The 26,523-nt window shown below is 44.5% G+C and overlaps 1 long non-coding RNA gene across 4 annotated transcripts in view; it reads left to right on the top strand.

Moving 5' to 3' along the window:
• The first annotated feature begins 623 nt into the window (after positions 1–623).
• The window catches only part of LOC8052935, a 38,374-nt gene continuing 12,474 nt past the window's right edge, over positions 624–26,523 (top strand). The window contains exons 1-6 of one of the 4 annotated variants that reach the window (XR_005717382.2): positions 624–700; positions 4,789–4,876; positions 5,693–5,838; positions 11,994–12,080; positions 20,459–20,668; positions 25,331–25,382. This is a non-coding gene — a long non-coding RNA (uncharacterized LOC8052935). Of the gene's footprint in view, positions 701–723; positions 922–3,562; positions 3,645–4,788; positions 4,877–5,692; positions 5,839–11,993; positions 12,081–20,458; positions 20,669–25,330; positions 25,383–26,523 lie in introns of those variants that run through there. The other 3 variants (XR_005717383.2, XR_005717384.3, XR_005717385.2) reach the window with 3 other exon arrangements.

The following is a 26,523-nucleotide window of genomic DNA, read 5'->3' on the forward strand; positions in this document are numbered from 1 at the left end:
ATTTTTTTCTCTGCCGGGCAGCTTTTATCGGGCACTTGTTCTCAAAGATTTCGAGCGTGCGAGTGATATTTTGAACGTAGAACAAGCAGCTTCGCTCAGAGCAGAAAGAATAAAACGGTACTTACTTATTTAAAATAGAAATAGATTACGTGGCCTTCAATTAATTTTGATCGTATATACACGTGTAGTTCCTGATCCGGTGTTACTGCGTAGTTCTTGCCGTCTTTCTTAATTTCCAGATGTCCTTCGTTCGTTTGGCACGTATATCCCCCACGCTGAAAAGCGCCGACGTCGTGTTCGCGCTAACAGTGTCCGACAGTGCACATAAATACACGTACGAAGCTGTTTTAGCACCGTTTTTAATGCGATGAATTTGAAAGAAAAACACCGTAGCTGACCAATTATTTCGTCGGCCTGACTGAGAAATGTTCCAAGCTACCTAGAACGTACGAATTATTCGGGATATTTGCTCTTATGATCGAGCGCAGTGAGAAAATGCACTCACTTTTTCCCATAGAAATGCATTACCGGAAGTCAATTTTAGACTGGTTGCTGTCTGCTTCAATTTGCGTCAGCACACTAGCGCCACTTGAACCTCTAGCGTACATTATAATAACTCTATGGTCGTATGTCTCATCTCAGCAGAGTTGCCGAAGTGGCGGTGTTTCCCCAACCACGACCGAACGTTGCCGTTGCCCAGGTAACCAAGTTTTGCGAAGTCAACCAGGTTCGGACCATAGGCCGTTTAGGCTCCGTAGGCACATCGCAACTGCGGCCCCGATCGCTGCGATGAGAGCGCACTTCGGCATGGTTTCGGGTAGGGTGTTCTTGGGAGCGCGGAGCAGAGACCCGGCGTTCTGACGCCCGCTATCCCCATCCGATGAGCGGACCGGCCTCGCAGGGAAGCGACGACGGAACCGTGTGAGTGGCCTCCGCTGAATCCGGACGAGCCTTGTCGCGCAATGCACAGACGGCTTCGTCGCCTTCGTTCGCTGTCAAAGACGCTAATCGTCGTTTCGCCCACGCTTCGAGCGCCACATTAATCGAATCCAGTTGCTTACGGGTGCCAACAAGGCTGCGTCGCACGCATGCATGCTCGTGCCAGAACGGTGTACCGGTTTCAGATGGAGTTAGCTGATAAAACCCTGTGTAATCTCTTTTTTAATTATGACTTTAGAGGCTTTGGAATGAAAGCATATGTTCGCGTTCCATGAACGCGTCCATATAACACAGGCTTTCAAACGAGAGGCTCGTGCCAGCGCTCGTGGTGCACACGCACGTCCTTTTCCTAAACGCCGCAGCGATTTCTGAGAAAGGTCGGAAAAATATACCGAGAAGCATTTGCTATGATTCAACTGAATATCCAACAGAAAATATTTTTAATCAACTCTGTATAATGAAAATTCATGATTTGTATATTTACCATCTTATGGGCTAGAAGAAAAGATCATCAGTCGCTGTCTCGAAAATTCGGCTAATTAACAGAGAAAGTGTATACATATATAACCAACACGAAGTATGCATGGGAAGTACAATTTATCAGAACAAATATGGTCATCACACATTAACGTACACTCTTCCGATCATTCTCAACCAGCTTAGTGTCAAAAATATTGAAATTAGCAGTATAAATGTTCTTCAACCCTATCACCTAATTCCAACAACAATCTGTCATGTCTACGGTTCTTTTTTTAATGTGCATATAATGTGATTTAATGTAAAATCTATTAATGTTTTTCTTTTCCTTTTTTTGCTTGTTGTTACCTGTTAAATGCATAAGTTTGCTTTTAAAAATGTGCTTCATCATGCTGTTGCATTTATGGGCGGCTTGAAACCAGTCAAGCTGTTTTTGTAAATAGCATTTTTTCCTCTTCTCCCCCCAACATTGTGTTTGTCGGAAAATAAAGGGAAATATTATTATTAATTCATTAGCCTTAGTACCTACATGACAGGGAAAAGCTGATGGCATCTGTCTGTGGACAAAGCAGTGGAAAGGGAAGCTTGCCACATAGAGAAGAGGAGAGTAAGAGAAGTGGTAAAGGAAAAAAGCGAGAGGGAAGCAATGTCACAAGGCAGAAGCCAATGCGCGTGCGGTACACCAGTGAACAATGTGAGCAGTGTCAAAGCTTGTGGGACGTGCGAGCGAGACGGAGGAGCGGAAGCAGTGCCCAGCTCGGCTTGCCGAAATGCGGCACAAAAAGTGGCAAGCCGATGCAGGTCTGGGTGCGACAGAGGCTGGGACAAAGTGGGCTTGGCGAGCCCGCTTCACTGGAAAGAATTAAAGAAAGATTTATTGGTTGATCCTTGGGAAATATGTTAGCACGACCTTTGTGAAACGGCACACACGTTCCCCTTCGGGAAACGCTAACACTGACCGTGTAACAAAGCCAAAAAGAAGCGGCAAAGACCAAAGGAAGCAAAAGAGAAAGCCGAAACAGAAAAGTTAAGAGGTCAGTGTTAATGTTTCCCAAAGGGGTCAGTGTGGCATTTCTCAATTGTCATGCTAACACATTTCCTAAGGATTCACCAATGAATCTTTCTCTATTGTTATAATTTTGAGCATGAATACAGCAGGGTTGCTGCCACTATAGAACAGATGGGAGTAGAAATAATTTCAGTTTGTATCTGTAGAGCTGCATGGCACAAAGTGCCAACCATTGTGGTTACGGCTACTTGACTGCATACTTGTGGCTACTATGCTCATCTGCTTCGCTGTGAAAACCCATCTGCAAAAGAAATAGATGTCAAACAAATTTATACTCTGGTGCTGGATATGGTGGCTGCTGCCTGAATGGCTTACTTAACCTTCCCTTTTGTCATGGGCAGATTAAGGGGGGGGGGGGGGGGGGCGGAGTGGAGGTAGAGGAGGCCAATACCCTTCCCTAAGCTCCCCAAGGTCAACTTTGTTTTAATAAGATAATTGATATACACCAGCCAAAAGTTTAGTTTTTTATGAAATAGCAAAAGGTGACATAGGTCAACAAAATAGATCTGGGCAATGTTTCGACCGTAACGTCATAGCTCAGCAGACTCCCCCTTCCCCCTCCGCCAGCCAAAGGCCAACCCGCCCCCCCCCCCCAGGTTTGACCCATAAATCCGCCCGCCCCTGCCTCTTGTACACCAAGAAGATTGGAACAGCACCAGGTAACATGGTAATCTGCAGACTCATGACCAAGGTGCACTGCATGCAAATGGTCTAGCCCATATTTGTTCCAGACTGACAGCTGCAATAACTGTCAGTAACCAAGGGAATGTCGGTGAATTCTTCAATGTTTTGCCTCACAATTCTCTAGTGAGGATCACAGCCAGGCAGTTAGGAAATTCTTTATATCTTTAGAGATCAGGTTTGACAGTACTCCCCTCACTCTCCACAAACTAGGGACTGAAATTACAATCTAAGTACAATAATCCCATATGTTTAGCGCTCACTCTTTCCTTATGCGAGGATTCCTACTGGTCATATGAACTATATTTATGCGACATGCACTCAAGGCAAGGAATTGGGACTGACAGCTTGTAGCATTGTCTCCTTGCTTCCTGTACATGGTGGTTGTCCAAGTTGGAGGAAATGAAAACCCACTGTGTCTTTCATCTTGTCGAGTTGCCCAAGAACAAAAGAAAAAAAGCCTGGCACCTATATTTTTGTGAGTCCCTTCCTCCTCGCAGCCTCACTGCATTTATAGGAGCAATGAATTCATACTCAAGTTTCGTCGTCATAGATTTGGTAGGGAGCAGCGGGCCCAGAGAAAATCTACGGCCCTGCTTGTGCATCCACTTGTTTGTCTTAGGAACTTGCGGTGCACCGAAAAAGACAACAGAAACTCCATTGAAACAAAGGACACTGCTATCAAGATCCAGCTTTTGTGCTTGACTTTTGGCAACCATTGGCCCGTGAAATGCTTAAAGGGACACTGACCCCCCCCCCCCCCAAACTTAAATTTTTTGCCAAGTGATTTAGTATGGGTGTCAGAAGACTACCCAATCAAAATTTTGCTACAGAGTCACATATATTCTTTATAGTGTCAGAAAAAGGAGCTGCTCTTAACCGAAACATGTGCACAGAGGTTCGGAAGAGATAGTTGCCGGTAGTCACGTGGCTATCACTCTCTACCTTGTTATTCTCCGTCCCTCTGCTTCTCGGGAGTGTGAAACAGACGACGACAACGAGGACGTTGCTTGAACCATTTCTCATGCATTTGTTTTGTTTCGCACTTATGCCCCTTCCCCTCTGCTCTGTTTTTGGAGATTGATTGACGAGTACCACGAACCACACTTGCAAAGTAGCGGTCCCACGTCTGTCGCGCGCCGCCATCGCGCCGTCCAGCACGCGGTACCTTGCCATATTGAGAATGTCGTCCACATCTACTTTTTGTGGAATGTATAACAATTGTTTTCGACTAACGTATTTGCATTTTCTGGGAAGCCACGAAAAATGTGGTTCAAATTCTTATCTATTTTTAAATTGAATATGTGCCTTAGATGAGCCACGACTTTGCGTCAGCTTCAACGGCATGTGACCATAAAAAAAAAAAAAAGAGTGAGCACACCTGAAACCGGCCAATTCTCAACCGGCGGTTTTTGGGCGGGAAGAATACAAATTTCAAGCCGCCAATGGTGTTCTGGGTAGTTGGGCTTTTGTTGGTCATGTTCAGATAAAAACCTTTGGCAAGCAGAAATACACTGTCAGTGTCTCTAAAAGACGTGCCTATTCGTGACAGCTGTCGTTTCAACATGGCTGGCCTGTCCGGGCAGTCTCGCTGCATCCAGCTGAGGTCATCTCTTCTGCAGGATCTACCGTGGAACTCTACCTGGCTACCAGGATGCCAGCTCAGGGTCCCGGGGCACCATTCCTACAATGTCTTCTTCGTGGGATGAGGTGAGTGGTCTACCCAACCTCGAGAAAGCTACGTTTTCGGCTCTTGCTTTCGCTGGCGAAATTTCTCCAGGCCTCAGATATTGCTTTAAGGGGGCTCTAAGGAGGCTTCTGAGATTGTCTTTTTATGATGCAAACTCAGTCTACATGCCCCAAGTGTCCTAGAAAACTCAAAATTATGATCTTGCATATCCTTTTTTATTATCAAAAACATAACCAAGCCTAACCTTTTCTGAGATATTTCCCAGGGCGTGGGCGTTTCGCGATGTTCGGTCGCATTTAAATTTGGAGCAATGTCGCACGTCACTGTAATATTAGATTTTTTTAGGGCGTGTCAATTAAGTTGTTGCCATAAAAGGTCATAGGCAAAATCCACTTTAGTCTCCCTTTAACTTCTGAGTAAGCTAGTGTCCCCTGGCTGAACATATGCGAATAAAATGTGCACCATCATGCGCTAGCCTTGTGGCTTACCTAACGGTAGCTCATTGCCAAACGTATTTCCCATGCAGAGCAGAACCATGTGTCTTTCTCCGTTGCCCAGCCCGAGCTGATCCGCGGCATGGGTCGGACTGGAAGAGAGTCGGGCGCACAGAGGTCCTTTTATGCGGCCTGGGCGAAGCCCGAGCGTCATGGTTCCGCTTTGCCGCTGACCTTTTTTAAACATTTCTGTAGGACCAAAGAGTGTTTCCCGTGATTTTGGGCAAAGGTTAGGACAACCAGCAAGAACGATTCAAAGCACCGAGACGTCTGAAGTGTCGTTACTCTGAAGCGCAGCTTCTTTGGTGGCTCCAACCGGTGCCGGACTCTGCATTACCACAGGAATTTGGCGCCGGCGCCACGGCCGAGGTGCAGCGGGCGCTGGACGCTGTGGACGGCTTCCTGTACGAGGGCACCTGTGTGGGGGTGCTCGGAGGGGAGCTGGAAGCCGAGTGCCAGCGCTGGGCAGACGCCTTCGTGCACCTGAGGTGAGGGCACCGTTCGGAACGTTTCTTTGGCACCCTCTGGATAAGCGCTGCCGAAATGTGGATGTTGAGCTTCGAGCCAGCACCTTCTAGACAAAAAGGCCATACTGTCCAATATTTTACTTCTGCCTAAGGAGACAAACAAGGGGCACGGATCAGACATGATTGTTGGGACATGATTGTTGTGTTGGCGTTTGGCCAAGACTCGTCCTCAATCGGCAAGAATACAGGTCTTGGCCAAACGCTGACGCAGTCCTCGTGTTCACTCTGTACCCTGCATTTGCCGCTTAGGATGACGGTGAAGATTGGACACTATGGCCTTTCATCTAGAAAGTTTCGATAGAGCTCAATTTTCCCCGAGATTCTGGATGCTACCTCGCTCCTGCGATATTTTGCCGAATGGCATTTAACCCAAATTATGGAATAATGGTTTGTATACTGTAAACGTTATCACACCGCTAGTGGCTGGAGAGGGTGCGAACTTTTGTCGAATCACAATGTTTGGCTAATTTTGCCAACCTTTGAACTAAGCAAAATTTGACAAAGATTGAGTTCAGACAGAGCTGCCCTACTTCTATACAAATATTGTGAAGTTTGTGAAAAAAAAAAAGAAAAACAATTCTACTTTATGGCAGTTTGTTTTAAACCTTCCACAATAATGTCCAGTGTTTGGATCATAAAAAGCAAACATAGAAACTTTTAACATCAATAAATTACACTTCTCCACCAAGTGGCATCAGTTAGTTTTCTATACCCACTCATGCCCAATTGTTGTAAGGTTTGTCCTTTGTGTCTCAAAACTTTGCATTTAATCTTAGAAAAAGTTGAACAGGTTTGAACTCAAACCTCAACGGGTCTGCAACGTTGCTACATTAGCATCACATTAGCAGAGTTTGCATCGGTAATATGGAACTTTTTCTAACCCATTGGTTCTCAATTATTGATGTTTCGCAGACCCCTTGTGGCTGGGTGGAGATGATGGAGGACCCCGTTTGTGGTGAGGGGAAAGGAGAGGTATAGGGTAATTATGATAATGATTTAGTAACTATATATAACTAAGGGCTAGTGTGAAGTACACCTCTTATTGACATACACACAAGATAACTCTTCCGAAAATTTAAATGTTTCTTCTCGGTCCGAAAAAATACACCTTTTATTGCTTTATTGCTGGTCTAAACCGATGAGGCAGGGCTTCACGGACCCCTAGAATAATGCCTTCACGGACCCCAAAGGGTCCGTGAAGGCATTATAATCAAAACATAATCAAAAAGGTACAGCAAAAGTTTTTTCGTATCATATACAATAGACAGATTGGTCATCGCCGTTTTCATAGCTATAATTCTTTTTTGGTAGACCTTAGCCTTCAGACTCTTTACGACAGGCGCCTGGCACGTGATTGGTCGTCGCTGTTTTTATAGCTAGAGTTCTACGTTGGCAGATTTAAGCATTCAGTCTCTTCATGACAGGAGGCGCGCACGTGATATGACATTTTTACGCCAAGTTGTGCACAAGTAGCGTTGACTGATGAGCAGTTGGCGTCGCTATGCTTGTCCATTCCGCCTAGGAAAACCTGTAAATGTCTTCACAGATTTTATACAGATATTCATTCAAAGAGCCCAATAACTTGATAACAATACACATACAATTCAATGTTCTTGCAAGTTAAGATTTTCAATTGACTTTTTTTTTTTATTTTAATGTACCGTGTTTGCACGATTATAACGCACACTTTTTTTCAGGAAAATGAGAGCTCAAATTTGCATGCGCGTTACAATCGAACCCATGAACCGAAATTTAAAAAAAAGTCAAAACTCCGTCATGGCTACATAGTATGCTAGGTGGCGCGGGCTACCACCTGTTTCAAACGTACAGCCGCTACGTATCCATCCATCTTTTTTTTATCACGTGGTCCAACCTCGTCGACGTGACGCCATCTTTTTGCGTTCCCGATAGTCACACCGGTCACTCCCGTTTCGCTCGTGTGTTCTTCAGTTGTATTGGCAAGATGGAGAAAAGGCGCGTTCATTATGAGGCGTCTTTCAAGTGCAAAGTCATCATCCTTGCGGAACAGGAAGGCAACCGAGCTGCATCGTGAGCATTGGGCGTCCCGGAGACGTGCGTGCACAACTGGCGTAAACAACGGGGCAGGATGTTCGCCTGCTAAGCTACGCGGAAAGGGTTCAAAGGCCCCCAACGTGGACGCTTTCCAGAGCTCGAAGACTCTCTTGCGGACTACGTAAAGGACTTGCGACTCAATCAGCTGCCCGTCTCCTCGGATGTGATCACGGTGAAGGCACTCCAGCTTGCAAGAAGGTGCAACATTCTCCGGTCTTATTTTAAGGCCAGCAGGAGCTGGATCTCCAAATCCATGAAGCGAAAGGGATTTTCGCTTAGGCGAAGAACCAGTATCTGCCAAAAGCTGCCAGAAGCATAGGAAGAGAAGCTGGTTACATTCCAGCGGTTTGTAATCAAGCTTCGCCAGTACAGGAGCCACGTGATTGGACAGATTGGAAACGCTGGTCAAACTCCCATGTTTTTCAAGATGCCATCGAACTACACAGTGGAATCCAAAGGCGTTAAGCAGGTGCGAATCCTCTCGACGGGAAACGAGAAGAATAGGATTACAGCGATGCTATGCTGCATGGCAGACGGGCACAAGCTGGACCCCTTCCTGATCTTCGAGAGAAAGACGCTTCCGTCGAACGTTACATTCCCTAAGAATTTTATTGTTCGGGTGCACTCCAAGGGCTGGATGGATACAGATCTCATGATCGATTGGATAGACTCGGTGTGGAGGAAGCGACCTGGTGCCGACCTGGGCGTGCATGCCATGTTGGTGCTTGACTCGTTCAGGTGCCATATCAGCGACCGTGTGAAGGACAAACTTGCAGCCTGCCACACTGACCTTGTGATCATCCCAGGCGGCATGACCTCTCAACTTCAGCCGCTTGGTGTCTGCTGGAACAAGCCGATGAAGGACTATGTACGTACAGCGTACAATGAGTGGCGGATTGATGGGGAGCACACGCTGACGCCGGCAGGGCGTTTGAAGAGGGCAACGCTCAACGACTTAGCAAAATGGGTACACGACGCCTGGGAGGCACTCCCTCGGGCGATGGTCGTCCACTCCTTTAAAAAGTGCGGCCTCTCCAACGCCTTGGATGGCAGCGAGGATGACTATCTGTGGTCTATGGACAGCGAAAAGGAGCTATCGTCGGACTGTGACTGTGACTAGTGTGGTGGTTCCGAGTGTATGTGTGAGTTTACTCGTTCCATAAAATGTGTCTTTCAGGTTTGTGGTATTCACTCTCCATTTATTTACCTGCGCGGTGCAGTCGGCATCAAGTTATTTTTCGAATATTTGAGGGCTAAATATACCTGCACGTTACAATCGTTACAAGCGTTACAATCGTGCAAACACGATAACTGTGCCAACAATTTAAAAAAAAATTATTATAGGTTATATTGATTTTATTGTACCCGTGTCAACTGTGTACTATTGCGGACCCTGTTAGCTGCGGCGGCCGTCCCATACCCCCAATGCCGCATAGCAGGCGCCTTCCACAACCCCGCGCGTGCGCCGTGTGGCAAACTCGCTCTTCCCGCCAGCGAGCGCACCTCTGCTTTGTCGTCTGCTAGGCGCAGAGCAGACGTCACAGCGCTTGCTAATGTTCGCTGAACACGGTTTTGTGTTCAGTGAACCACCATGTAAAAGGTGCATGAGAGGTGCCCACGGTTTCGTGGGCACCTCTTACGCGGTGGTTGATTCCCTGACTCACGTATATGCGTCCGCCTGACTGAGTATAATCATCACAATTAATTGTATATATCACGGTAGATTACTTTATTTCTCCCGGTCAAACTTGCAGTTGACTGTCTATTTCTGAATCACACCTGCTGCGCTCATGCTGGTTTGCAAGCGCATATTTTTGAAACATGCACTGTGCACGACTACTTCCAAAGAAAGCAAAACAAAAAAACAAAAAAATTACCGCATCTCCACGTGGTGAATGATGTTGATTGAGGCGAAGTACTGGTGGTGCTGATGATACTGATTTTTTTAGCATTTGACCGCAGTGCCCTTTCGTCTATAAACGTTGATCCAATGCATGCAAAGTTTAAGGCAATTATATACGCATTTGACCGCAGCACCTTCTCCTGTATAGACGTTGAGCGGCTACATGCAACGTTTCATCCATGACATCCCCAGCTCTTGAGTTACTACTACATCTCAGAGCCCCCTACTCGTCCCGCGGTCATGGCCGAGTGGTTAAGGCGATGGACTAGAAATCCATTGAGGTCTCCCCGCACAGGTTCAAATACTTTCAACTGCACAAACATTTTTTCTTTTTTTAAGAAGACTGATGGGATGGCAATCGATGTGAGCACGGACGCCGGATAAGGCTAGACCCTAAGGAGCTTCGCCCCTAAAAGAAACAAGAAAGGTAGACAGGGTTTATGCCACAATGACTCTGCAATCTGCCCCAATAAATATTTTCTGCCTAGAATGAGTGCGACACCCGTTCTTCATGGCGAGAATATCAAACGAGCAGAGACGGCTCTTAGTCGATCTGTGCCTAAATAGGCGCCCACAAAACCGTGTTCAGCGAACATTGGCAGACGCGTCGTCTGATCTACGCCTAGCAAACGACAAAGCGAAGGTTTTCCCGCAGGTGGGAAGAGTGAGTCCACCACACGGCGCATGCGCAGAGGTTTGGACGGCACATGCTATGCGGCGCTGGTGGTGCGCGACGGCCGCCGCTGGCGTGTTACAGCTAACAGTGTCCACGATAGTACAACTTCCTATTCAAGTCCCCATATATATGACAGCTCTAGTAGGCCTCATGGCTTTTGATAGGCACTGAATGAATTACTATCTGCCTATCTCATCTGTAAAGACCACATTATCCATGCCTCTTTTCTTCTTTTGCCGAAAAATATCTTATTTATGCCTTTCTACAAATGCATTGACTTCTTCATATAAAAAAATATCATCTGGGTGGGACCACCTTCCAGCATATCTAGAAAACATACCATCCCTTAATTTATTTATAGAAGCATCAGCTAATCACCTTTGCTAATATACCAGTCTAGACCAATGATTATTTGACAATTATATTCTTTGCAGTCTTGGTGCTTTTAAAAAGTAATTTTTTACAGTTACAGTTACTTTCGAAGAAAAATAGCAAAGTTACCGTTACAGTTACCACAACAAAAAAGTAACTCGTTACAGTTACGATCACTTTTGAAAAGTAACGACGTTACTTTTCAGGTACGTTTCTGTAACACAAAAAAAATTAAGAAAATCTAGAAAACGCCCCTCACAAAGGTTTATTGCATAAAATTAAAATTCTTGAAATTAGTGTTTGAAAGTTTTCCCCGCCAGAGTAGTGGTGCAAATCAAAATATGAAACATGCGTGGTGCGGAGTAGTGGCACTAATAAAAATATGAAACATGCGCAGTGCCCTTCGCATGTATTGTTGTTTCATGGTTGATTCGCCTGATTAAAAAGTGTTTGCACAGAAAAAGAAAACCACAACATAGATAGTGCTTCAAGACACTAAGATGTAAGTGTTCAGTCACAAAGTACAAGCGCATGAGTAAAGATAACTAAATCTTTTTTCATCACATCTACACAAGGCTATATTTGGGTCGTGACTCGCGAGAAAGAACGTATTCACAAGTTCGTGCAAAGCCAACTTGACGCTCGAAATGTCGGAACAGACGATTTGGAAAGTGCAAGGAATAGCTAGATTATACTCGTTCAGTAATATATTATTCATAAAGAACAGAAAAGTGACGTCTTTACTTTCATCATTGCCCCAGGAAAGTAATAAAAGTATAGTTACATGTTACATTTTTAAAAGTAACTCGTTACAGTTACAAGTTATCAAAAAGTAACAAAGTTACAGTAACGCGTTACTAGTAACGTGTTACTACCCAAGACTGATACTTTGTTCGTGCTTTTTCTGTCTATATTTATATACCGTGAATTATTATGCTTTCTGGGCCCTGAGGCTATTGAAATAAGTAACAAAAGCTATTGGCTAAAATGAGCATTTTTAATGAGAAGCCATATTGGATGTCATTGGGCACTAACATCCTATCTTTGCTGGCAGCAAGGGCTTTCCCAATCACTTTCTGTTTTGTCGTGCAGGGCCGTCGGCCGTGGAATTACACCTCCGACGTGTGTTGAGCCTCGAAGTGCATCCCCAAAGGAAAACAACTCTGGATCTGCACAAAGGTAAGCGGGCTCTCTGTGCAAAGCGGGACTTGTGTTCTGTGCACCTTACCTAAAGCTGGCACAATTGAGAGTTGCACCACAACCGACCTGTTTCTCTTGGAAAGGACTTGCGGTGTTTGACTTTTTGTTGTTACGAAGACAATGCAGTTTTCTTTGGTATCATCAAAGAAATTCCTGAATCAAATATTATGACGTAATCCCATCGAAATCTGTATTAAAATGCCTAACAATCCTTTTAAATCTACGCTGTGTGACGCAGTTAACACGAACATGCCTAGGCATGCTCATAAAACAGGGATGTACAGTGAGGGCGCACCGTTACCCTGCTTCCAAAACGCACATCAGCTGTGCCATACTGCTCTAAAATACAGACCTTTTTCTGTTAGAACCAAATTTCGAAAAATGAGTTCGACAAATATTCATACTATATTGAAACTGAAAGCACCAAGCTTTTGTTATAAGTTAATCCCATTAATCCTGGCATATAGTAAGTCCGCTTTGTCTTGGTGATGTTTTGTTTACAAACTTCGGCTATGTGCCCGAACAACACTTGCACAAGCTGCGGTAGAGCGGACACCGTCGAATGCAGACCAGGGCTGTAAAAATTAGTTCAGAAATGTACCAAAGATACAGTTACTCATGCAAAAAGTACCTAGGGTACGGTTCTAGATACTCATTTTAGAATATACCTAAGTACAGACACAGTTACTTAAGAGATACTATTTTCATGAAAACATAGTGAATGGTACAAAGACTTTGACCAACATAAATGTGCTGAACGTTAATGCGTAACCCTCTTAAAAAACAAATTAAAGTTTTGTGGATAGAAAAAAAATTTTGTTGACTTTAACCCCCTTAAAGTCAACAAAATTTTTTTAACTGGTTAAAGGTTGAACTTCTTAACTACTCTAGTGTTCGGGATGAAATTTGCAGGGGAGATTTAACTTCAGATGTAGGCGTACTGTGCAAACTTTCAGCTCTCTAGAACAACTTTACATATCTGCATAAGAAGATGTGTCAGTCTTGTTAAGAAATCTATGATATGCAAATGAAGCTATTAAAGGGGCCCTGCAATCATATTTAAGCGTCTACCTTTTATGCGGTTTCCACGTCTCTTGGGGTTCGGGCAAGCCAGCGAACACGGAAAGAGTAGCTAAATATCAGTGCGCCATATTTTAACCGGACGACACGGAAACCTCCTCCTCCGACGAGGGCGACCCGCGGTACCGAAAGCGCACAAAATGTGACGTCTTTGGTCCTGGGCTTACTACTGGTCAGAGCCACTAAAAACTTCTTTTTGGTCGAAATACAAAATATAAGTGGCGCGAACCGTTTCAATTATTTATAAAAGTAGTTTTTGTTCACTATTATAGATGAAAAAAAAGAAAGAAATTCAGTTTATAAAGTACGGAAACAAGAAATGACCCGTCAACATACCCGCCGCCGAGCAGTGGAAAAGGCGGCGCATACTAGAAAGGAGTAGTGGGATAAGGCGCCGACACGGGAAAATCTTGGATGTACGCGGCGGCGCTGCAGTCGTATGGACAGGAGGATCCAACCGGCTCCGAGCGTTCCGAAGGCCTTCGGCGAGAGGCTTTGTCTTGCGGTTTGGCCGTTTCGCGGTATGGCAGCGCGAAGTGGCTCCCATTCTGAACTGATCTTTACCCTGTGTATGCTGTCGTTTGTGGCCAATGAAGTGTCATGCCGAATTAGTGTTTAATCGCGCGGCAAACGCAATAAAAACCGCTTTGACTGCCCGTTGCATACAGCCTATCTAGAACATGCTTTAGTGGCGTTCTCTGGCGCCGTCGACACGGAGTGCGGCGGCCGTGAGCGCTCGATGAGCCCACTATTCACGGCCACTCAAGCCAGGACCTACGACGTCATGAAGGAGGTTATTTTTTGCTTGTTTTTGTAATTCTTAATTGCCTATAACTTTTAAAATAAAGCGAATTTCGCGAAAAGAAAAGTTTCACTAAGTTACTACGTTCAGTGCGCTCAGGTTCGGTGCAAATTAAAAAACGGTAAAAAGTCCTTGCAGGGCCCTTTTAAGCATCATTTTAACTGCTTGAATATAAAGTGAGGGGTGTGGGACTTCGGGCTATCTAGTTTTTATAACCCAAATGTAAATATTTCTGGAAGAGTGATTACCTCAAAATATAAGATACATATCTGTCCTATGTCAATTTTAGAAAACATAGTTCTTAGTAAACAGGATAACTGGGCGAGTTGGTATGCGCTCGTCCTGTCCAGTTTCTTCCTCTGTCCTTCCAAAAATTCGCGCTGTTACATAGTTCTTTTCTCAATCAGGACTTTAACTTGAGAAACAAAATAAAGTAGATAGCCCGATTCTCCAGTAAATTTCAGTTCAGAAACATCTTGATTGTGGTATCAGAAAAATTTTACCTTCGAACAAAAGATTCTTTTGTATGAAATTTGCAGCAAAAAGTGTAACTGAGAATAATGCATTCAAACATTGAACCCTTTTACTTTGTTACTGCCTCATAATGTGTTGAAAATATTTGATATCAATGTAACTATTTGGTGCATGGTTATGAAATTTAGTGTAAGGGTGTAAATTAGTTTCTAAAACCGAAAACCTCAAAATTGAAAAATTAATTTTTTCAAAAAATTTGGAAACTTAGGTCCATGTCCCCCTTACGGTTATGAAACATAAATGCGTGATTGATCATGAAATTAACCAAAATCAAGACTAGTATGAAAGAGTTGTGAAATGTGCAAATATACTTACGATATATATATATATATATATATATATATATATATATATATATATATATATATATATATATATATATATAGGTAAAGTAAGGTAAATATAAAAACAATGGACCGGGAAAAGTTAATAAGTCAAAGATGCATACTGTCGGAGTTACTAATTCGAAGTTTATTACGACGTTTCGAGCGGGGACCTATGAAGAGCGGTCCCCGCTCGAAACGTCGTAATAAACTTCGAATTAGTAACTCCGACAGTATGCATCTTTGACTATATATATATATATATATATATACGTACATACATACATACAGGGCCGTAACCAGGGGGGGGGGGGGTTAGGGGGTTCTGACCCCCCCCCCCCCCCCGAAATTTCTTTCTGGGTACGGCCCTGGTCGGTGCACTGGCAGCGGCAGCCGATTTTAATCTCCACCTCTGCGCACGCGCAGTGGTGCCGGTCGGCTACCAGGTACCAAACCGGGACCGGATCTCCGGTTTGCTGTAACTCTCCATTATATGCCACCGATGCACATGATTCATAGGCGAAAACAAGACAACAGACACTTTCAAAATGGCCGCCGTTGTCCCCGAAAAACCCCCCCGAAATCTTTTTCTGGGTACGGCCCTGTATATATATATACATGCATACATACATACATTTATAAATAAAAAAATAAATAAAGAGAGAAAGAGAACATGGTCATTTAACCCCTTAACCGTTTTGGACGAGCCTACATCATCAACATGGAGCCGTCCCCAAACCGATTGAGGATGAGTATAGCTCATCTGCTTTCCCCGGTTCACGCACTCAACCGTTCTGGACAAACCAAGCTCGCTCATGGCTTAGTTTGAGGCTCTGTTTTTTTTTTTTTTTAATTTTGCTTCCATTTTGTTTGTTACTAGAAACTTGAGTTGAAGGCAACAAATGTGACTTCGAAGACAACAATTAAGCAGTTGAGGATGATAAATTCCCAAAAATTAAAAAAAGGTTAAGGGGTTAAAAGTTGAAGTCACAGTTGGAGGAGCTGAAAGTACCACAGTAACAAAAACGGGAAAAGCAGAAAGCACGGTGTATTTGGGAAACATCATCACCCAACATGCCCAGCAACATTGATGCATTCCATGTCAAACCAGTTTAGCAAAAATAGACAAATTTTTAAAAATCATAAAAGATTTTGTTTTTGCTAATACTATAAAAGATCTCCATGTCCAAATGTATCATCCTAAGTATAAGAAAATATTCGGAATAAGGCCTCTTTCTTTACTACGGGGATACACAAACACAAGTTCGTAACAACTTCATTGGCGCGTCAGCGCCAGAAATAATTAAAAAAACCGCAGTCACTCATGGGCTTTTGGCAGCATGTTATCTTTTCTTATTTCGCTGCTCTATTCGCCTTTAGAACCACTACCTCCTCAAAGTGTTTGTCTGACATCTTCAATAGCAGCTTAATAGCGATTGTCCTTTCCATGCTAAAACGCACTGCACTACCGCACTGTTCGGAAGTCCTGTGTTGAATTTTAAGAACACGCTTTCTATCAGTGGCATGTGCTTGAAACATTCCAAATTTCTTGTCGGAGCAAGTTCAGTGTGTTGTATAAACCGTTGCTCCCATAAAGCACTTGAAGACGACTTCAAAATTATAAAAATGCTCATGAATGTCACAACTTTGCTCACCTGCTGAGGCTACTCAAAGCTTACATTAGTTCCATTCCCAAGGCTCGTATGAGTTCATATTTAAGATAGTCCCATGCGCGCTTGAATTTCGTTTCACTGTTTTTCCAGGTGACCTTAAATTTTGGATGACAGACGATAGCAATTATCAAATTCCTTCCTTCTCTCATTCCTAAGAACCCTCTATTTCCAAGTGAAGAAAAACATTTAGTTACTTCTTTTCGGTAGCACCTACAATAAAGTGTGTAGTCGACGATCACAAGCCTTTCATGTTTTCAAAATAATTGTATTAATTGTGGGGCCGTGGCAAGCAAATGAGACCACCTCAATTTATCTTTATGATCGTTCTCTGACTGAATGTGCCCTTCGGCTTCACCCTAGAGTCAATACTTTCCAGTTCTTACTTTCTATATATGGCTAAAGCAGACGAAAAGTACCTGCAAAAAGTAATTTCACAAAGTTACAAGTTACTGGAAAATGTACCTTAGATACAGATACAGAGAAATAAAGTATAGACTAACACGCGGGCTTGACGTCGCAGAGCTGCGGCGACGCTGCGATCATGCCAGAGCCGGGTGGTGTGGGCAGAAGGGCGCACGTTTCGCATGGGCGTCATAGCATTTCAGCGTGCCGCAAAGCTATGTTGCCATTAATTGCACCGAAAGCTACAGCAAAAGTAGCGGAGTGAGGTTCCTAGAAGTTCTCGGCAGACTCTGAAAGGCACAGAAGGTGGATAATATTCGTGAATTGAAAAGAATGGTCACCTCGCACGAACAACTGTTTGTGCGGCAAGCACTTTCTTGAAGGCAAGTGCGACTTCCATATCAATCTCCATCCCGAGCCTTGCTGATGTGCAGAAAAACCGTTGTCAATCGAGACCACCCGGATTATGTTCTCCCATGTTCATGCACAAAGCACTGGCCAAGCGCTTGTCGGAGGCTCGCTACGCCCATGCTACCAAGCACAAGGAAATCGGCAACAGAATGCCAGTATTGTAGGCGTTACTGAAAAGAAGCAACGAAATACGTTACTTGTTACTTGCAAATAAAAAGTATGCATTACCGAGCTGCGTTACCTAGAAATAACAGGAACGCGTTACCGCTACCGATAAAAAGTGAGACACGTTACTTCTGTGTCACTTTTTAAATTAGGATTTAACACGTTTTAGTGTTTTGACGATACAGGTATGCATAACATCATATATCAACCATTTTGTTTTTAGCCCGAGACTGAGGCAGGAAAAGAGGAAAGTTTCAAAGTAGAAGAAAAATGAACAGTCGAGGACACGTCTCTAACACAGCTAAAGACAAGTTTATTTGGTCACCTTCTTATATACAGTCCACGAACTTCACCACAGAACCTTCCCGATCTCGAAAGCCAAAAGATAACAAAGGTCTCACATCTTTCCACCACAATTGTCAAACGACCTTGACGTTTTCCACAAAGCAACAACAATGGCTCCCCTCACCCGGAAGACACTTGACTGAATCCTTCGCGTACGGAGTACACTCTCCCCCTCTACTCTCCGACCCTAGAAGTCCAATAGAGTCTAATAGTCTAATAGACCAATTGTGGTGGAAAGATGTGAGACCTTTGTTATCTTTTGGCTTTCGAGATCGGGAAGGTTCTGTGGTGAAGTTCGTGGAGTGTATATAAGAAGGTGACCAAATAAACTTGTCTTTAGCTGTGTTAGAGACGTGTCCTCGACTGTTCATTTTTCTTCTACTTTGAAACTTTCCTCTTTTCCTGCCTCAGTCTCGGGCTAAGAACAAAATGGTTAACATCCACCAGCTCGCCTGCGCAATCACTACATTATCATTGATCATATATCAAGAAACATTATGTTTATGCAGAAACTGAACATAATTACCTAAATACTCACAAGAAAAAACAAAACAAAAACAAAACGCAGAAAACTCGGAAATTCAAGTGGCTTGACGCTTAAAAACACAGAAAAAATTGAAGTGTAATTTCTTTAAGATTTGGGAAGTAGTTAACAGGTAACGTAACTACATTACCTGAAATAGTAACATATGTTACCCGTTACTGCGTCGAAAAAGTAACGAGTAGGTTAATACGTTCATGAAAAAAGTAACACATTCCTGGTAACGCCGTTACTTGTAACGTGTTACTGCCAAGACTGCAGTAAGGTGTTTCTGCTTGTCATGCCTTGTGGTCATGAGGGTAGGAAAAATATCATACCTTCACTTGAGGACGCTGTGTGTATTTAATCATTTAATAAATGCACTTCCGCTGACCCACAGTCTGCTGATACCACCGGCAGTGCAGAAAACGACTCGGAAGTAATCGTAGGCCTCGAGAGACTTGTACGCCTGCACCGTGTCGGCCGTGAACTGGCTTGGCGAAAAAAAACTAATTAAAAAACGACGTGACCCGTCGATTTCGGTGGCAACAACTTCGCGTCGGAAGTCCATCAGGCCTTGTTTGCGGCGTACAGATCCTCGAAAGCAACGCCGCCCACGCACAGTATGTCTCGATACCGCTGCCATTCAGGCTCGGTTAGCGAGCTTAAATAATCGGGCATAACGTATGGCATACATTTTCAGGAAATACGACGCACAAATGAAGCTAGAAGTGTCTCTTCAACGTCAACAACGAGCGCACGCCACACAACGCAATGGCGAAAACACATAGCTTCCATGCATGCGCGGCCTTCCGGACGTTTTGGTAAACAGAGCCGTTCCGCGTGTCGGTCTGTTCCTTTGAAGATATATTTGAAGAATTTGAAGATAATCCCGAAAAAGTGGGGGATGGGCGCTTGTTAGGTAATCAGTCTCACATATATTTGTATTGTGCATATTTTTTTAGATGTTACAAAATTTGGGGGTGGGCACTTCCGTAAAATGGGTGGACGCTCGGTATTTTATGGTATGTTTGTACGTTGAAGGTGAACATTTGAGAGAAGTCTCTCTGGTTGGGGAGCAAAAATAATAATAAATAATATATACACCAACCAAATCCTTGTATAAAGGCAAAACGCCTTCGCCACCCAACCGATGCAAAACGATAGACACTGCCGTAGAAGAAGAAGAAAACAGATTACTGCTCCTCAACGGCCATAGCCGCAGTCAACCCCTGAAGAAGAGACCGAGCTGGTCTCGAAACGTAGGGTTTTGCCTTTATACAAGGATTTGGTTGGTGTATATATTATTTATTATTACGTTTGTACATTGGTTACAACAAAAGTACCTTGTTACCAGTTTGCAGTTAGTTGTACCTACAGTTGGTGACAGGCTAAAAATTCAGGAGGCATTCTTCCCACCTCTTTTCTTTTCAGCAAAACGAACACTGGAGAGGAGGCGATCTCCTATCCAGCGTTCGCCCTGCTAAACTGGAAAGGGGTGGAAGGAGTTTCCCCTGAACTCTTAACCTGTCACTGACAATAAGTCCTTTTTAACCCCGATGCAGACTTTGCTGCGGTGCAGGGAATGCTTTCTCCATGCTTGTTTACGCAATAGTTTGGATGTCTGTTTGCATCACGTGGGTGTCTAATGTCTCTGACAATGTGAAACCAATGCTGCCAAACCAGGAAAGGTTTCGATTTTGGTTTGTGCTCGTGTCTAAAGCAAGATAGCACAAAAAATATTAAAGCATAGTCCACTTACCAGTTGTTAACTGTCGAACAGATTGTCCACTCTCTCTTGCGCATTGCTGCTGAACACTACTGCCGCGAGTGCTTCAGTCGCGCAGGCTATACTAGTTCGTTGTAGGTTAAGAAACCAGGTCAAGTTCCTTTTGCAAAGCCCTCCTCCACTTCAGCAGAGCAAACGGTGGAGAGGAGGCAAGGAGGGACTCACCTCCTCTCAGCATTTGCTTTGCTAAAGAGGAAAGAGTGGAGGGTTTTGTGGGAGAAGTCTGTCTCGGTTTCTTAACCTACAACAGACCATAGTTTGGTCGTTTGGTTGAGTGCTGCAAGTTCCCCCGTTCCTTTCTTCGCATGCTCAGCAACTGCGAGGCGGAGCCTGCCATTTCACCAACGGAGGACCCACTCAAAGACGAGGTGGCCGATCGTCTCTGTGCCCTTTTCTGGCCCGAGGTAACCGGGCAGCACCGCTCGCCCCTGCAGCACTTGCACTGCTCGAAGCCCCGGGCACGCACTGCACTTGATGCACACTCTGCGGTTGAACTGCGGCACCCGTGACATCTCCACGACCGGTGGGTCTGCTGCACTGATTGTCTGCTCACCCCTTAAAAGGAAGCTAAAGAGGTCCTTGGATTGAGCGAACTGTAGAAGTTGTAATGTAGATACCTTAAAAATTTAGGGTCTTAAGTTTTATTTTAATCTTATAAGTAGGAGCGTCGCAATAGCCAACTAATATTTCGAAGTATACCCACCCGTTGCAGCGTGCCGATGGTAGGAAGGCGCGAGAGCAGAGAGAAAAACTAGCAAAAGTGACGTCATCTGCGGGGTGAGATGAGCCTTGCTCGCCATTTGGGATTACGACTGCTTTCAGCTAAAGCATTGTCCCCGAATTACAAGGTATAGTTGTTTTTTTTCTGATATGGTGCGTATTATTATAAATATCACAACTGAAAGTTTGGTTTCGGGTGTCTACGGCAAAACCAAAACTATCTGTTAGAGGGATGGCCACACTGATCATCAGCCGTGCGACCACGACGTGATGTTACCAAGATGCTGCGGTACGCGGTACAACCAATCAACCCCAGCTCCACTGTGACGTGATGTCACAGGGGTGCTACGCCAGCGTTCCTTGACTAAAAGCTAACTTGCTTGCCACCCGCTAAAGAGCAGCTTGTCGAACCTTTAAACTCGATTTTAGTGGATTACATGGCTTCACTTTGAAGGAAGTGAAGCCATGTACTTACAAATATTCTGAGCATTTCTCTCTGCTTTCTTATCTACAATCATAAAGACAACCTAACATTAACTGATTTCTCCGACCAACGACCTGTGGTCATTTGACGTGGATTACCACCGGAACTTCCTTGCCCTGATGGGAATTATCTGCAGCAAACAATGTTGTCAACAAGAACTGTGGAGATTACCATGGTAACAAGGTTCGCAACACTGGTTCATTGGCAATGGCTATCTTGAAGAGTGTCACTACCCTAAGCAAAGTGCACACAAAGGTACCCTTGGATACATATCCCAGGCACTGTAATTTAGATGCCAGATTAGCGTGCCCACCTCATGGTCGTCTTTTGGGAGTGTGCTGCCCCCAGGCAGCAGAGTGAAGTTCTTAAAGGGACACTGACACCCTCCAAAAATGTTTTTTTTTTTCATTTTTTGCCAGGCGATTCAATAAGGTGTCAGAAGACTGCCTAATTAATATTTTGCTACAGAGTCACATATATTTTTAATAAAGCCATAAAACGCAACTGCTCAAAACCACAACCTGCGCACGGAGGTCGGAGAAATATAGAGGAGGAGGGAGTGCCGGAAGTCATGTGGCTGCACCCGACCGTATGCTTTTTATTTTTTTCCTTTCGTTTTTTTTTGTTTTTTTTTTGCCGTGGGCAGCAAAAGATTTGCGTTGCGGGAACTATTTGCCCTGCGCTTGCTTTGCTGTTATGTTTGTTCCGCTCGCTGTTCTGCACTTCAGGATGAGTTGTTTTGTACATTGAAGAATCGGAAAGGGGTAGCGAGTGTCCATGGTAAATGCCCGTGGTTGGCATCCGAAAAGAATGCCCCCAAGGTGTTGCGTGAAGAGCTGCCTCATAGGCTCCGCATCCCAAAGTGGTATTGTGCAGCAGAGTCTGCACAAGTATCTGAAAGATCAACAAGATCTGGACCAATGGCTGGTTGCAATTCCTGCAGAGCAGCTACAGGCACCTCGGAAAGCAGACACTACCCGATTTATATGCTCCTTACATTATGTGGAAAGTGACTACATTGAGTTAGCAGGTGTCAAAAAGGGAATCCTATACCATTTCGTTCGGCGACGTTTCGTCCACAACATTTTTTTTCCAGTGATAATTGTAAAAAAATAAATGTGTAAATATCCTAAAATGTTTGACAAAGAAACAAACAAAAAACAGTACACCCACACTGGATCGAACCAGGGTTCGCTGCGCGTGAAGTGGACACCTTTGAGCTACCGGGGGAACTCTTTGGTTCGTAGTAATGCAGCCCGTCGACTGTAAGCCGGAAAGTTTGCTGCAGATTTTCCTCCAGCAAAGGCACTCCCTTAGCTCGAAGTCGGGCAGCACCACGCAATGGCCATATTCGCACCTAGTAAAGAGATTCTACGCGTGCATATTCAAATCAAAGTACGCACTTCGTGCTTGGCGTTTGTGCAAGCAATGTTTTCAGCCACGAGAAGAGACGACGGCTTGGCGACAGCTTCGTGCAAATTCCCTTGGTGGTTGGGCGTGTTGTACGAAATGAATCCCAATTCTCTTGATCGGTCCAAAATTTCTCTTTTGAAGGAAGACAGATTCACTGGTACCGCGAACGTAGGGTGACCACCTTCCTGCTAGCGAAATGCGGGGCATGCTGACCCCGGGAAGGGGGTGGGGGGACGGTAATATACTTGGACTGTGGCAACTGCACAAATTAACTTAGTGCGCAGTCGAGCTTGGAGAAGTTTACCATGATGCTTTTTAACTTGAGACTGGGGTAGAAGCAGGAAGCATATTTTTCCCTCCTTGTGCCCCAGCCTCAGTTTTTTTTTTTTTACCTGAGACTGGGGCATAAGAAGGGAAAATAGAATCATAGAAAAAATAAATATTCTAGGAAATTTATCAACAGACACCACGAAATGTGGCTCTGCTAGCACATTTAACATCCTGTCTTGTCTCAAGGCATATTCTACAGCTGCAAATTGTATTGCGGCAATTACGCTCACATTATTTTCACTCTCAGTGATACATTTTGAGTTTTAATGGCCCATATGTTAACAAATGTGCCTATGTTGAAAACATAAAATCGACTGCAGTAGAGCTCAATGCATCAGAAGGAAAAAAGAAACAGTAAATATTTTATGGCTTCTTGTTTCCTGTTGATTCTTATTTTTACCAACATGCTCCAACAGAAATTTCGAGTCTTGTTGTTTTTGGCCGCTGTTATTTGCAGTCGTTTAGCTTGTTTAACCATCTTTACAAAAAAAAAAAAAAAATTGACAGCAACTTTTTTGCATTGACCTAGCACGATTTGAAAATAATTACAATAATTTATTTTCAACTTTTGGCGAGCAATTTTTTCTGGCAATATGTTGCCACCAAGGGAAGAGAGGCACAACGGCTCATGCGCGTCAGTTCTAATGCGTAAATGACGGTCGCTTCCCGCAATGCTTGGATTGAAAATGCTGTACCATAGCGATTCACACGATTGCCAGCGACCTCCACACTTCCCCGTGCCCCGTTGTTCAGCAGCGCCATGAGTTGCATAGTGAAGTTTACAGCAGTGTGAAATGCGGGACATTTTCAAGATTTTGGTATTTCTTGCGGGACGCGGGACATGATCACTCAATACGGGACAGTCCCGCGAGTCGCAGGACGGGTGGTCACCCTACGCGAACGACAGTTCTGAAGTAGAGGTCTCACGGCCGTCGCAGTGAACCCACAGAATGCTTCCGGTTCTTTGTGCAACTTTTTACAGCGGAGCTGTTAAGGGCTAGTTTCCCCATTATCGTGTCCGCGTTATCGTGTCCGCGTTTCCCCATTATCGTGTCCGGACAGCTACCGCTATCTATGAGCAACAACAGCAACCAGACAACCGGCTTGCCAGTTGTCTGGTTGCTGCTGTCACTCATAGATGGCGGCAACCTTTTCAGCCTTTCCACTCTGGTTTTCACCAAAGATGAAAGGCTGAATTTCTCTAGGCGTCATCCTAGAAGTCGTCCTCGAGGTCGTCCTAAAAGTCATCCTTGAGGTTGTCCTAAACGTCGTCCATGAGGTTGTCCCTGACGTCCTTGAGGTTGTCCTAGACTCAGTCCAAGAGGTTGTCCTCGAGGTCGTCCTAGACGTCATCCTCAAGGTCATCCTAGAAGTTGTCCTTGAGGTTGTCCTAGGCGTCGTCCTCGAGGTTGTTCTTGAGGTGGTCCTAGACGTCTTCCTTAAAGTCATCCTAGACGTCGTCCTTGAGTTCCTCCTAGACGTCGTCCCTGACGTCGTCCTTGGCGTCGTCCTCGAGGTCGTCCTAGAAGTTGCCCTTGAGGTCGTCCTAGACGTCATCCTTGAGGTCGTCCTCGATGTTGTCCCCTAGGCGTCGTCCTTAAGGTCATCCAACAAGTCGTCCTTGAGGTCATCCTAGACGTCGTCTTCTAGGCATTGTCCTAGACGTCGTAAAGATAACAGCTTCGCTGGTCCTCCATCTTCACATAAAGTTGAAGGGCTCTACATTTTTTTTCAATCAATGTATTCGCTGCTTTTTAGAAGCCACAAAAAAGGGGTTTCATGTTTTTTTTTCTATTTTTAATATTAAGTATGTGCCTTCAATGACCCACGACTTTGATTAAATTTGGTGGTCGTGTCTAAACCTTAGAGAACGGCCCGGGACCACGGAGAAGAAAGTGAGCACGACTCAAACCGGCTAGTTTTCGGGCAGAAAGAAACCAAATTTTAAGCCACAAATTCTGTTCTGGGTAGTTGGGCTCTCATATGTTGTGTACAACTAAAAACCTCTACGAGTATAAATACTTTGTCAGTGTCCCTTTAAGACGCTGCACGTGACATTACTGAACATTGCGCACATTCCGTGGGACATGGCTGTGTCATGTTGCATGAGGTAATGTTGTTACTTACTGCGTGCAGTGACATTAATGGACGACCTTGCACTCCCGTTGCAGTGTGTACTGCAGCCGTTATTAGAGCAAAAAGTCTTCATTTATGGCTTCCCTATCGTCTCGGTTTCAGGTGGAACTCTGGCTCAGGCTGTGTAAGGAACGACCTGTAAGCAAGCACTCAGGTGTGTGGCACCAGTTTCAGCCATTCCACCTGTCCTTTCGTGGTGAAACACTGGTTGTTCTGAGTAAGCTTGCCAGCTCAAATACATGAGCCCTGTTAACACTCAAGGGAAAAAAAGAAGAAAAGGTGGCTTGTTTGCAGTGTTATAAAAAGTGAGAAGGGATTCCAGTGACTTAACTGAGACGGCAAAAGAGATTCCTCAGTGGTTCGAAATAGAAATTGGAGTCTCGATTAAAGGGACCATGAAATGATTTTGAAATCGAGTTTCATCCACCGCACGTCGTAAAAGGTGTGAAAAGAAACACAAAAACACAAAAATAGGGAGCCCAAAAAAATTATTTGCTATAGAACTTTTAAAAGAAAACTGGACTCTTTTGCGCCTTCCTTCCTTCGCCTGTTCACTACGATGCATACGCAGAATCGGTGCACGTCAGCCGAATCCACATCGCCTATTGGGTAAGAGCCTACCTCACCAGCACCGCGATCGTAAACAATAAATAGCCGGCGAATGTTTCCTAAAAGTTTTGTTAAATAATATTCAGATCCACATTTTGTAGCATAATTAGAGATGTGTGGCGAAAATTGCCAAATTTGATAATGCTGAGAGCCAAGCGCCATCTATCGTGTGGTAAACGAAGCAACTACTGCGCGTGCGCAGTAGGGCAGGGCCGCCAGTTACTTGGGTGACGGCGACCGACGAACATTTATTTTCTTTGTTTTCCTTCCTCTCAAAACTCTGACTGACTGAACGTTTATTTTTCTACGTGTTCTTCCCGCGCGTGCCGACTTCAAGCAGCAAGAAAACAGTACTTAAAACAGACCACGACGAACAAGAACGCTGGATTCACCGACTCCGACGAAGCGTATAGGCCTAGCAGGCATTCCGACTCGGCGCTGCGTTGCTTCGTCGCAAGACCGTCTGCCTACGACCGGCTGGCGTGCTAAATGGAATATGCCCGCGCGACCCTTGTGGACCCTTCCCGTATTATAGTTTGATCACTGACCTCAATTCTAGATTAAGAGGTGAGGAGGTCAATCTCTTCCCCTTGTTTTCCGAGGCAGTGTTGACGAACACTCGTCGAAAAGGGACTCTCGTCGATTCTATCTTCTTGTTTTGTGTGATATAGAGCTGAAATAAACGC

The sequence above is a fragment of the Ixodes scapularis genome, unplaced genomic scaffold (genome assembly GCF_016920785.2).
Source record: "Ixodes scapularis isolate PalLabHiFi unplaced genomic scaffold, ASM1692078v2 PGA_scaffold3__209_contigs__length_174095766, whole genome shotgun sequence".
In the NCBI taxonomy this organism is placed as follows: Eukaryota; Metazoa; Arthropoda; class Arachnida; order Ixodida; family Ixodidae; genus Ixodes; species Ixodes scapularis.